Consider the following 12,359-nt stretch of genomic DNA (forward strand, 5'->3'; position numbering starts at 1 on the left):
CTGGAGAGGTCCCTGAAGACTGGAAGCTGGCCAATGTGATTCCCATACACAAGAAGGGTCGTAAGGAGGAGCCAGAAAACTACAGACCTGTGAGCCTGACCTCAGTGCCAGGCAAGGTCATGGAACAGGTCATCTTGGGTGCCATCACAAAGCACCTACAGGATAGCCAAGGGATCAGGCCCAGCCAGCATGGGTTTAGGAAGGGCAGGTCCTGCCTCACCAACCTGATCTCCTTTTATGATCAGGTTACCCGCCTGGTGAATGTGGGGAAGGCTGTGGATGTAGTCTACTTGGACTTCAGCAAAGCCTTTGACACTGTCTGCCACAAGAAGCTCCTAGCCAAGCTGGCAGCTCATGGTTTGGACAGATTCACTCTGTGCTGGATCAAGAACTGGCTGGATGGCAGAGCTCAGAGAGTGGTGGTGAATGGTGCCACGTCCAGTTGGCAGCCAGTCACAAGTGGTGTTCCCCAAGGATCAGTGCTGGGCCCAGTCCTGTTCAATATCTTTATTGATGATCTGGACGAGGGCATTGAGTCCAGCATCAGTAAGTTTGCAGATGACACCAAGCTAGGAGCAGGTGTTGATCTGTTGGAAGGTAGGAGAGCCCTGCAGAGGGACCTGGACAGGCTGGATGGGTGGGCAGAGGCCAATGAGATGAGATTTAACAAGGCCAAGTGCAGGGTTCTGCACTTCGGCCACAATAACCCCAAGCAGCGCTATAGGCTGGGGACTGAGTGGCTGGAGAGCAGCCAGGAGGAAAGGGACCTGGGGGTACTGATAGATAGTAAGCTGAAGATGAGCCAGCAGTGTGCCCAGGTGGCCAAGAGAGCCAATGGCATCCTGGCCTGCATCAGGAACAGTGTGGCCAGTAGGACAAGGGAGGTTATTCTTCCCCTGTACTCAGCACTGGTCAGGCCACACCTTGAGTACTGTGTCCAGTTCTGGGCCCCTCAATTCAAGAAAGATGTTGAGGTACTGGAACATGTCCAGAGAAGGGCAACGAAACTGGTGAGGGGCCTGGAACACAAATCCTATGAGGAGAGGTTGAGAGAACTGGGCCTGTTTAGCCTGGAGAAGAGGAGGCTCAGGGGTGATCTTATTACTGTCTACAACTACCTGAAGGGACATTGTAGCCAGGTGGGGGTTGGCCTCTTCTCCCAGGTAACCAGCAATAGAACAAGGGGACACAGTCTCAAGTTGTGCCAGGGTAGGTATAGGCTGGATGTTAGGAAGAAGTTTTTCACAGAGAGAGTGATTTCCCATTGGAATGGGCTGCCCAGGGAGGTGGTGGAGGCACCGTCCCTGGGGGTCTTCAAGAAAAGCCTGGATGAGGCACTCAGTGCCATGGTCTAGTTGACTGGCTAGGGCTGGGTGCTAGGTTGGACTGGATGATCTTTGAGGTCTCTTCCAACCTGGTTGATTCTATGATTCTATGATTCTCTGCATACAGTGATGGTCACATTGAGCAGTGCTAAAGCAGGGAGGGGGAAAAACCAACAAAACCACACCAAAACCCCCTGGTTTCAAATGAATAAATCCTAAAAGCAGGATTAATAGGATTAGTTCTAAGCATCCTTTAGAGCTACACAACGTTGGGTGCCCTCGCAGCACTGCGCAGATGTTAATTAAACTTAATTGATCTCATTCAGGCCTGGATGTCTGTGGATGCAGTTATTTATTAATGCTTTAATTGTTTTGTCAGTGGAATAGAATCAGCATCATGGAAGCACAGAGTCATGAAGTCATTTAGGCTGGAAAAGACCTCTAAGATCCTCCAGCCCAAGCGTCGAGCTAAGGCTGCTGTGGCCATTAAGCCACGTCCCCAAGTGCCATCCCTGCAGGGGTTTTCAGCACCACTTCTTCTGTGCCTCTGATTCTGTTTCATAAAATGGAGCCAGTCATCCTCTGCCCAGTCTTTGAGGCTCAATCTCTTTTGTCTCAGCAGTGTGGCCAGGCAGATGGCAACATCTCTGATCCCTTAAAACAGCACTGGCCTTGGATGTACCTCCTGCTGCCTCCCACTGAGCATCTGCTGCCTGCCCTCTGCATTTCTCAGGTAGGATCTCTCAGTCTCCATACCTGCACATCTAAGACCTTGTTTGCAGGCTCAGTGTTGTGGTTTGAGGGGTTCCAGGTTATCCCAATCTCCCTAAAGAACCTACAGAGACATTGCCCTGCTTGTGGAGTTCCCAACCTGCTGCTCCAGACCCTGCCCATCTTGGTGGGCTCCTGCTGAACCCGCAGGTGCTTGTCCATCCCTTTCCTCTGACTCCAGCAGACTGGGACCTGACCATCCCTGCTCCATGGGGTTGTTCTTTCCCAGTTACAAAACTGTCCCCTTGTCCTGCTTCTGTTTCAGTCAGTTTCCCCCTGCCCAGCTTTCCAGCCTGTGCCTAGTTCTCCAACCTGTGCCCAGCTTTCCAACCTGTGCCTAGTTCTCCAACCTGTGCCCAGCTTTCCAACCTGTGCCCATCTTTCCAACCTGTGCCTATCTCTCCAGCCTGTGCCCAGCTCTCCAACCTGTGCCCAGCTTTCCAACCTGTGCCTATCTCTCCAACCTGTGCCCAGCTCTCCAACCTGTGCCCAGCTTTCCAACCTGTGCCCAGCTTTCCAGCCTGTGCCTATCTCTCCAGCCTGTGCCCAGCTCTCCAGCCTGCCTATCTCTCCAACCTGTGCCCAGCTCTCCAGCCTGTGCCCTGAGTGGCCTGAGGGGGTGTCAGCCACTCCTCCCAGTTTGGTGTCATCAGCAAACTTGTCGGCGCTGTTTGGTGGAGCCCTTTGCTGCTTTGAACGTGGCTTTTGCAAGCCTTTGTGCTCAGAGAGGGCAGGGAGCAGAGGTGATTTGTATGCAGTGCTCATCCTCTGAAGGAGTGCCAGGGAATGAGTGGCTGCATTTAACTAGTTCCAGGATGGAAAAGTGCAGCGTTTTGGCTAAATTTAAATCACATTGGGCTGCAATTCTGATCTTGTACGTTCTGGTGGGCTCGAGAAGCCAGACTCTTGCAGCAGTTGCCAGCTTGAATTTCCCTTGGTAATTAGAGCCCAGACGACTTAAGATCAGCAAAGCTTTTTCACCTACATGTTGTCCTCTCCTGACCCACTCTAAGGCAGCTGGCAGAAGGTCTTACTGACTGCAGCCAGCTTTGGAAACAGAGGAAGCTCCTCCTCAAAACTATCCCTGAATGTGCAGCTTGAGAATCCCAAAGTCACAGAATTAACCAGGTTGGAGAAGACCTTTAAGGTCATCGAGTCCAGCTTCTCACCTAGCACCTTCTAATGAACTAGCCCATGGCACTAAGTGCCTCATGCAGCCTTCTCTTAAACACCTCCAGGGATGGGGACTCCACCACCTCCCTGGGCAGCCCATTCCAATGCCAATCACTCTTGGTGTGAACAACTTCTTCCTGACATCCAGCCTGAACCTGCCCTGGCACAGCTTGAGGCTGTGTCCTTTTGTTCTGTCCCTGGGTGCCTGGCAGAAGAGCCCAACAGCTCAGGATCCCTGATGTTTCTGGCATGATGCACTCCTTGGCACCCACAGCTGAATCCCACATCAGGCTGAGCATCACTCTGAGAAGCCAAGGCTGAGAGCCCTGGGGCTGAGAGCCTGCAGAAGAGCAGCCCGAGGGGAGCTGAGCAATGCTCAGCAACAGCTAAAGGACCTGTAGAGGGCAAGAGGATGGGGCTGGGCTCTTCTCAGTGGTGTTGGCCTCAGTGGCCTTAAAGGGCCTTTTCCAGCCTAAACAATTCCCTGATTTTATGATTCTCCAAATGAGCAAAGTAAAATGGTTGGAAAAAGCAAGAGAGAGGCTGCCCTGTGAAACCTGTGAACCACTTAGACTAAAACCCAGCTCCTCCAGCAGGGCACAGCTGGATTTGATGAGCTTAAAAGTCTTTTCCAAGCTAAACAGTTGTGTGATTCTCTGACCCACTTGATAGGAAATAAATGGACTGCAGAGCACTTGGAGTGTTTCTGACATGGAAACCTATGAATTACCATCGGCTTCCTAAGCCTGCAGTCTTCACATCCTTTTGTGCCTGGTTCTGTAGGAGTAGCTTGGTGTTCTGAAGAGTCAAGCTCTCTGCAATGTAATGAGGAAGGTGTCTCCATTGCAGTATTGATTCTCCTTCCTCCCTCTGTCGTGGCTGCTCTGGCCTGAATGCAATTAGATGCGATCCGTGTGCTCGGGGGGGAAACAAGGCTGCTTTGCTCCAGCTGAGTCTTCTTCAGCTCCTAATAAATCAGCCACTAAACCTGAGTTATTCCCTGTTGCAGTGTAGGAAAGGGCTGAGCTTCTCCCATTGGAGTGCCAGACCCTACTCCATCAGTGAAAGCATTTCTAATCAGGCCTCTCTTCATTTCCATCCAAACTCATCTGGGCGTGGGGAAAGAGCAAACCAGAAAGGAAGCACAGAAAAGGCAGCATTTAGCTGCCCTCCCACAGCACAGCATTTGTGAAGCTCTTGCTCCAGCTCTCCCAAAAGCCATTTGGCTTAGCAGTTTCTCCCATTTTTCATTTCCTTGGGTTACAGGTGCTGGAGGGGGAGGATTTGCAGAAGAATAAAGGAGTGACATTTTTATCTGGCTCTGGAAATGAATTCACAGCAGCCTCACGCCCCTTTGTGCCTCCAGTTTGCCTTCCATGGCAGGGCAAGGGGGGGTCAGATACTGAAGCCAGACAACAGAGCCTTTTAACTGAGAGAGCACATCCAATTTTCTGTCTGTTCCTATGATTTGCTAAAGCCTTCAGTAAATTGTTTGTATGGCCACATTTTAATCAAAGATGAAAGGACTAATTGGATGCTCAGGAACTTAGGCAAAGGCAAAAGGAATTTGGCTTCCATTCCAGTTTGTTTGACTGAATGCTAAAGGGGAAAAATCAAAACAAAGCCAAAACACCAAAACCAAGCAAACAAACCTCCCCAAAAACCCTGTACAGGATACAGGAGCAAATCTGCACAGGATCATGGAGCAAAGCTGGAGGTGGGGAGAGTCAGGCTGGAGGTGAGGAGGAAGTTGTTGAGCATGAGAGTGGTGAGAGGCTGGAATGGGTTGCCCAGGGAGGTGGTTGAGGCCCCATGGCTGGAGGTGTTTGAGGCCAGGCTGGCTGAGGCTGTGTGCAGCCTGCTCTAGGGTAGGGTGTCCCTGGGCATGGCAGAGGGTTGGAGCTGGCTGATCCTTGTGGTCCCTTCCAACCCTGACTGGTTCTGTGAGTCTATGATACATGATTTAAAAAACACTGTCCAAAAAATAAGGGCTGGGCTGGGCACCAGCCAAGTGCCAGAGGCTCTCTGTGAGCCCTTCTGCATCCCCAAAAGGAAGAGAAAAGGGAAGGAGGGAAAGAGGCTGATAGGGTAGGAAAAGAAACTCAAGCAGCTGGGATAGAAAGCAGAACAGTGCCATGGGATGGAGACACACAAAGCAAGAGCCAACCCCAGCCCTAATGGCAAGGAGGGCACCACTGATGCTGGGGCAGGCACTGGGCAAGGCCCAGCCTGCACTCAGCAGCAGGTGGGAGCAGGATTCAGGAGCTGGATTCTGGCAGTGGCCTCAGGAGCAGAGGGATGGGGATGGGAGGCAGAAGAGACAGAGTCCTGCTGGGACACAGCCAGGGAAGAAGAGGCTTGGCCATGGGCATCCCTCAGCTGGCTCCTGAAGATGCCCTCCCTGGGCTGCAATGCCTTGGTGGGCACTTGAGGCTCACCTGTCCTGGCTGCTGCTCCCCACAGGTGCCAGCTCTGCCTTGCTGCCCCTCAAGGAGTGGCACAAGCTGTGGCAGTGCCCTTGGTGTAGCCAGGAGCAGGTCTGTGGCAGGACCTTTGTGCATGGCATCCCTTGGCAGGAGCTCTGCCCATCAGCTTCTGCCTGCTAGCAGCAGCCCCTGGCTGTGCCAAGCTGCCCTGGTCTTCAGCAAGGGCCTCCTGAGCAGGGACTGAGCAGAACCAGATGAGCTGTGGCTCAGAGCAGGACAAACACTCTGAGGAACATATGCTTGGTTGTGTGATACTTGTTTAGACAGTGTCTGCTAAGGCCTGCAAGAACCTCCAGTATCCAATTTACATGAAGCAGAATCAATGAAAGAAGGGGGAAATGATGGGCACTAAGCTGGAACCTTGGACTGGAGTCCATCAATCTGTATCCCAGGGTGGCTTATTATTATTCTTAGCTGCTGTTAGCAATGATAGGACATTAAATGAAAGCCAGCTCCTTGTGGAAGAGTTTTCAGCTTCTTCAGGGTCTTAAAACTTGTGAGGTGTGAAATCAATGACAAATGTTGGAGATTTAGAGCTTACAGTGGTTTGGAGCATTGCAGAGAATCAGCTGGTTTGGGAATGGCCAACAAAACGTGAGCTGTTGCTGAGTAGCTCCTGAAATCCTCAGCCCTTGAAAGAAATTAATCCTGAGTGGGAGCTGAATGGTAGACCTTGCATTTTGGAGGCTTTGCCATGCTTTACAGTGGTGTGCAATGATAATATTAGACCCTGTGTTGTTTACAGCAGGGTGAGAGAGGAGATTCTCCCCCTCTGCTCTACTCTGCCCTGCTGAGAACCCTCCTGCATCACTGCGTCCAGTTCTGGGGCTCCCAGAATAGGAGGGACATGAAGCTGCTGGAGCAGGTTTAGAGGAGGCTGTGAGGATGATGAGGATTAAACCCTATATTCTTTAAATAAAAAGGTGTCACAAGGCTTAATGACATAGAATCAGAGAGTGGGTTAGGCTGGGAGGGACCTCAAAGCTCAGCCAGTTGCAATCTCCTGCCACAGGCAGGGACACCTCCTACTAGAACAGGTTGCTTGGGGTCTCATCCAGCCTGGCCTTGAACACCTGCAGGGAGGTTGTGGAGCACAGAAGCACCCAATGTGATCTTTGATCACATTGGGTGCTTCTGTGCTCCACAACCTCCCTGGGAAACCTGTGCCAGTGTCTCACCACCCTTAACCTGTGCCAGTGTCTCACCACCCTTAACCTGTGCCAGTGTCTCAGCACCCTCAACCTGTGCCAGTGTCTCACCACCCTCACTGCAAAGAACCCTTTCCTAACATCCAGTTTCAGTCTCCCCTCTGCCACTTCAAACCCATTCCTCCTCATCCTCTCCTTACCAGACCTTGTCACTAGTCCCTCCCCAGCCCTCCTGCAGCCCCCTGCACATCCTGCAAGGCCACTCCAAGCTCTCCTGGAAGCCTTCTCCTCTCCAGGCTGCACAGCCCCAACTCTCTCAGCCTGTGCTCAGAGCAGAGCTGCTGCAGCCCTCTCAGCATCTTGGTGGCCTCCTCTGCACTGGCTCCAACACTTCCATGTGCTGCTTGTGCTGGGGGCTGCAGAACTGCCCCCAGGACTGCAGGTGGGGTGTGAGGAGAGCAGAGCCAAGGGGCAGAATCCCCTCCCTTGCCCTGTGCCCACACTGCTCTTGCTGCAGCCAGCACAGGGTTGTGTCTGGGCTGCACTCACACTGCAGGCTCCTGTGGAGCTTTGCATCAGCCCAGACCCCCAGGGCCTGTTCCCCAGGGCTGCTCTCAGCCATTCCCCACCCAGCCAAGAGCTGTGCTTGGGACTGCACCCACCCAGGTGCAGGACCTTACACTTCTATCTTGAAGGTCCCTTCCAATCTCCACTGTTCTATGAATGCCTGAATTATCCCTAGAAAGGAGCTCTGGTGGCTTGTAAACATCTGCTTCCTTTTGGAGTCAGCCTGCATCTGCCCTGGAGGTGCAAATGTGGTGTGATGTCTCCAAGGACTGACTTGCTGAGGTTTTTTCTTCTGCAGTGCTCTGTTCTTTGCAATCAGACCCCACCTTAAAATATGGTTGCTGCATCCCTGATGTCTCCCTGGGTATATTATTAGAATGTGTTCCCTTAATCTCACCTCTTTAGCTGATGTTTTAAGCATTAAAAACAAATCAAAGGCTTGATGTGTATTAAGATTTTTAAGAGAATTGTTTTATTCCTTTGTTTAGGAAATCCTTGGATGGAGACATCCTTTGAAGGAGCTTTGCCATCACTGTTCTCTCCTCCCAAAACTTCCTCTTGTCTGTAGGCTCCAGGGAGACCTTAGAGCAGCCTTTGAGTGTCTGGAAAGAGCCTCCAAGAGAAGTGGGGAAGGACTTTTTAAAAGGGTTTGAAGTGATAGAACAAGAGGGAATGGGTTGAAGCTTGAGGAGGGCAGGTTTAGAATAGAGATTTAGCTTTCATAGAATCCTAGAATCCAGCAGGTTGGAAGAGAGCTCCAAGCTCAGCCAGCCCAACCCAACACCCAGCCCTGCCCAACCAACCAGACCATGGCACTAAGTGCCCCAGCCAGGCTTTGGGACAGTGACTCCACCACCTCCCTGGGCAGCCCATTCTAGTGCCAATCACTCTCTCTGCCAACAACTTCCTAACAACATCCAGCCTGAACCTCCCCTGGCACAACTTGAGGCTGTGTCCCCTTCTTCCGTTGCTGGCTGCCTGGCAGCAGAGCCCAACCCCACCTGGCTACAGCCTCCCTGCAGGCAGCTGCAGGCAGCAATGAGCTCTGCCCTGAGCCTCCTCTGCTGCAGGCTGCACCCCCCCAGCTCCCTCAGCCTCTCCTCACAGGGCTGTGCTCCAGGCCCCTCCCCAGCCTTGCTGCCCTTCTCCAAACACCTTCCAGCACCTCAGCATCTCTCTTGAATGGAGGAGCCCAGAGCTGGACACAGCACTGACAAGAACAGCTGTGGGGATGCTCTCACTTTGGGGCATGATGAGTTTGGGCTGTCAGTTAGGCTTGATGATCTTAAGAGTTATTTTCCAACCTTGATGGTTGCAGGATTCTGTGATTCTGTGTAGCAACGACCAATTTGACCATCTGGGACATGAGAAGCTGACAGCTGAGGATCTGCTTTGCTTTTACAATTGAAGGTAGGATTTTACCTTTTTTTTCTTTAATTGATAGGTGTTTGTGTCAGGGCTGATGTCAGGGCTGGAACTTCTCTGCTGGCTTCTATGCCGTGCTCTGTGCATCCACCAGTGGGTCATACCTGCATTACCTGGCACAGCTTCCTCCTTGGTGCAATGAAATTGTGACAAAGAGAGCAGGAAGATCAGCTGGGAGCTTGAAATGCCCATTTCGGCCAGCAGGTCGAGGGAGGTGATTCTCCCCCTCTACTCTGCTCTGCTGAGACCCCACCTGGAGTACTGCATCCAGTTCTGGAGCCCCTGTTACAAGAGGGCTGTGGAGATGCTGGAGTGTGTCCAGAGCAGGGCCAGGAGGATGCTGAGAGGCTGCAGCAGCTCTGCTGTGAGCACAGGCTGAAAGAGTTGGGGCTGTGCAGGCTGGAGCAGAGGAGGCTCCCAGGTGACCTTCTTGTGGCCTGCCAGCATCTGAAGTGGGCTACAAAAAAGCTGGGGGAGGACTTTTGAGGCTGCGAGGGAGTGCCAGGAGTGGGGGGAATGGAGCAAAGCTGGAGGTGGGGAGAGTGAGGCTGGAGGTGAGGAGGAAGTTGTTGAGCAGGAGAGTGGTGAGAGGCTGGCATGGGTTGCCCAGGGAGGTGGTTGAGGCCCCATGGCTGGAGGTGTTTGAGGCCAGTCTGGCTGAGGCTGTGTGCAGCCTGCTCTAGGGTAGGGTGTCCCTGGGCATGGCAGGGGGGTTGGAACTGGCTGCTCCCTGTGGTCCCTTCCAGCCCTGCCTGATTCTGTGATTGCATGATTCCTGGGGCACATGGAGGGCCTGGTTGCTGGTAGGCAAACAGCTTGCCCTGTTCTTTGCAGCTGGTTGGTTTGGGTGTTTTTTCCCTGCCTGGAGTATAGATTTTCTGTTGCCATTGTGCATCCTACATCCTGTCAGAATTTAATAAACTGGCTGAAGGTCGAGAGGCACTGTTTGTTTGGAAATACTTAGCCACACTTGCTCTGCTCTGCCTCAAATTAGAGGCTGTGGGTGTACAAGGAGGCAATTTATTGGCAGAGCAGAAATCAATGCCATGCACAGGAGGGTTTTTTTACTCCCCCCTTCCCCTAGTTTAATTAGACTATACAGACCACTTGAGAAACAGAAGCCAGCCAAACAGCGTGTTGCAGAGAGGCACAAAAGCCTAATTTAAAGGGATTAGGTCAGAGAGCAAACTTTGCCATTGTTTGCTGTGAATCCCTTGCAAGCAGCAATCCCCAAGCTGCAAGCGCAGCGCAGCTGCCGGGCTCGGTGCTGGCCAGGAGCTGCCAGCGCGCACAAGCGCAGCTCGCAGCACCATCTAGTGCCTCTGTGCCCGGCCAGGCACTGCCTCCGAGTCAGGGATGGAGCCGCAGGAGAGGGAGTGCTGTGCTCTGCCTGCTGCTTATGCATTCTGACAACTTCTTTTCTCTCAGCTGGTGCCTGGGACAGAAGGGAGCTAAGGGATGGAGATGAGCTGTGGCGTTTTACACGGCGAAGATGTTGTCGGTAGAGCTGCTGTTAATTCCTCTTTTATCCTCTTACCAGTCACATCATGTCTTTTCTTTTCTTTTGTTCTTCTCCTGAGGGTAGTAGGGAAGTGGATATGCTGAGAAGATGGGAGGAGAAGCACTGTGGGGAAATAGCAGACTGAGCCAGGGGGGTGTTCTGAGGCTGTCAGGCAGGGATAGGACTGGGGGGAACGGAACAAAGCTGGAAATGGGGAAATTGAGACTGGATGTTAGGAAGAAGTTGTTCAGCATGAGGGTGGGGAGAGCCTGGAAGGGTGGTGGAAGCCTCATCCCTGGAGGGGTTTAAGGCCAGGCTGGCTGAGACTGTGGGCAGCCTGCTCTAGTGTGAGGTGTCCCTGGGCATGGCAGGGCAGTTGGAACTGGATGGTCCTTTGGTCCCTTCCAACCCTGAGTGATTCTGTGGTTTGGGGTATTTCTGGCAGAGAGGGAGGTTGGTGTTCATTTGCAAACATCTTCTGTTGGGAACTGCACCCATAATGAAGGGACTGCCCAGAGAGGTTGTGGAATCTCCCCCTCTAGAGACTTTCAAAGCCTGCCCTGATGCATTCCTGTGTGGCCTGTCCTAGGTGATCCTGCTTTGGCAGACAGGCTGGACTGGATGATCTCCAGAGGTCCCTTCCAACCTGACCATTCCTGATTCTATACTTGTCTCAGGTGAGCAGCACCCAAGCCTTTGCCTTCTTCATCCTGAGGATGACTCTCAGCAGCACTAAACGACATCCTAACTATTGCTATGTTTTGCTGTCAGGGAATCCCAGACTAGTTTGGGTTGAAAGGGACCTGTGAAGGTCATCTTGTCCAAACCCCCTGCAGTCAGCAGGGACATCTCCAACTAGACCAGGTTGCTCAGAGCCCCAGCCAACCTGACTTGGAATGGTTCCAGGGATGGGGCATCTGTCACCTCTCTGAGCAGCCTGGGCCAGGGGCTCACCACACTCAGGGTAAAATATTTCAGGGCTACATTGAGTCTGACCTTGAGTGTTTGCAAGGATGGGATCTCAACCACATCCCTTGGCAACCTGGTCCAGTTTTTCCCCACTCTCATTGTGAAGGACTTAGTGCCATGGTCTGGTTGATTGGCCAGGGCTGGGTGCTAGGTTGGACTGGATGAGCTTGGAGGTCTCTTCCAACCTGCTTGCTTCTATGATTCTATGATGTCCAACCTAAACCTACCCCCCCAGCAACACTAAATGACATCCTAACTACTGCTGGTTTAATACCATACAGTCACAGACTGGTTTGGGTTGGAGAGAACCTTTCAAGCTCATCTAGTTGATGAACTCATCTAGTTTAAAGCTCATCCACAGTGGGCAGGTTGCTCAGAGTTCTGTCCAACCTCATCTTGAATATCTCCAAGGACAGGGCACCTCTCTGGGCAATCTGTTTTAGTGTTTCACCACCCTTTCCATCCTTCCCTCTGCTGTTCTTTTCTATGCTTGGGTTTTTTTCTTTCTTCTGGATAGGTGTTTAACATCCTCTGACTCCTAAGAGGGTTAACCACCAGTAATTAGCCCCCATTCCCGGGCAGCAGTTGCAAGACAAACGAGACAATGAACTTGGGCGTTAAACCCCCAAGTTCTGGTGGCAAAGGTATTTAGATTTTGGTTCTAAATCAACCTTCTTACAAACATCTCTTCCTAAAATGAAAGGGGAATGCCTCAGAGCTGGCTGTGGGGATCTTTACTCAACAGCTGCTGAAAGGAAAGGAGCCCTTCATGCTACTCAAGTGCTCCAGCTTCATCTAAATTACAGTGATTTGTGCTACTCACAGACAAATTGGCCCTGACCAGATTAAGTGACATACCCAAGGGATGTTACATATACTTGCCCTCACCAAATTGCTCTTCAGTCTCTGACCTGCTGCTTTCTGTTGTTAACCTGCCCCCAGGGTTAACACTGCTGGCAGAAGAGCAGAAGGCTTCCGACCGCTGGGGTCTGAG

This window comes from Pogoniulus pusillus, chromosome 16, assembly GCF_015220805.1.
Source record: "Pogoniulus pusillus isolate bPogPus1 chromosome 16, bPogPus1.pri, whole genome shotgun sequence".
Lineage (NCBI taxonomy): Eukaryota > Metazoa > Chordata > Aves > Piciformes > Lybiidae > Pogoniulus > Pogoniulus pusillus.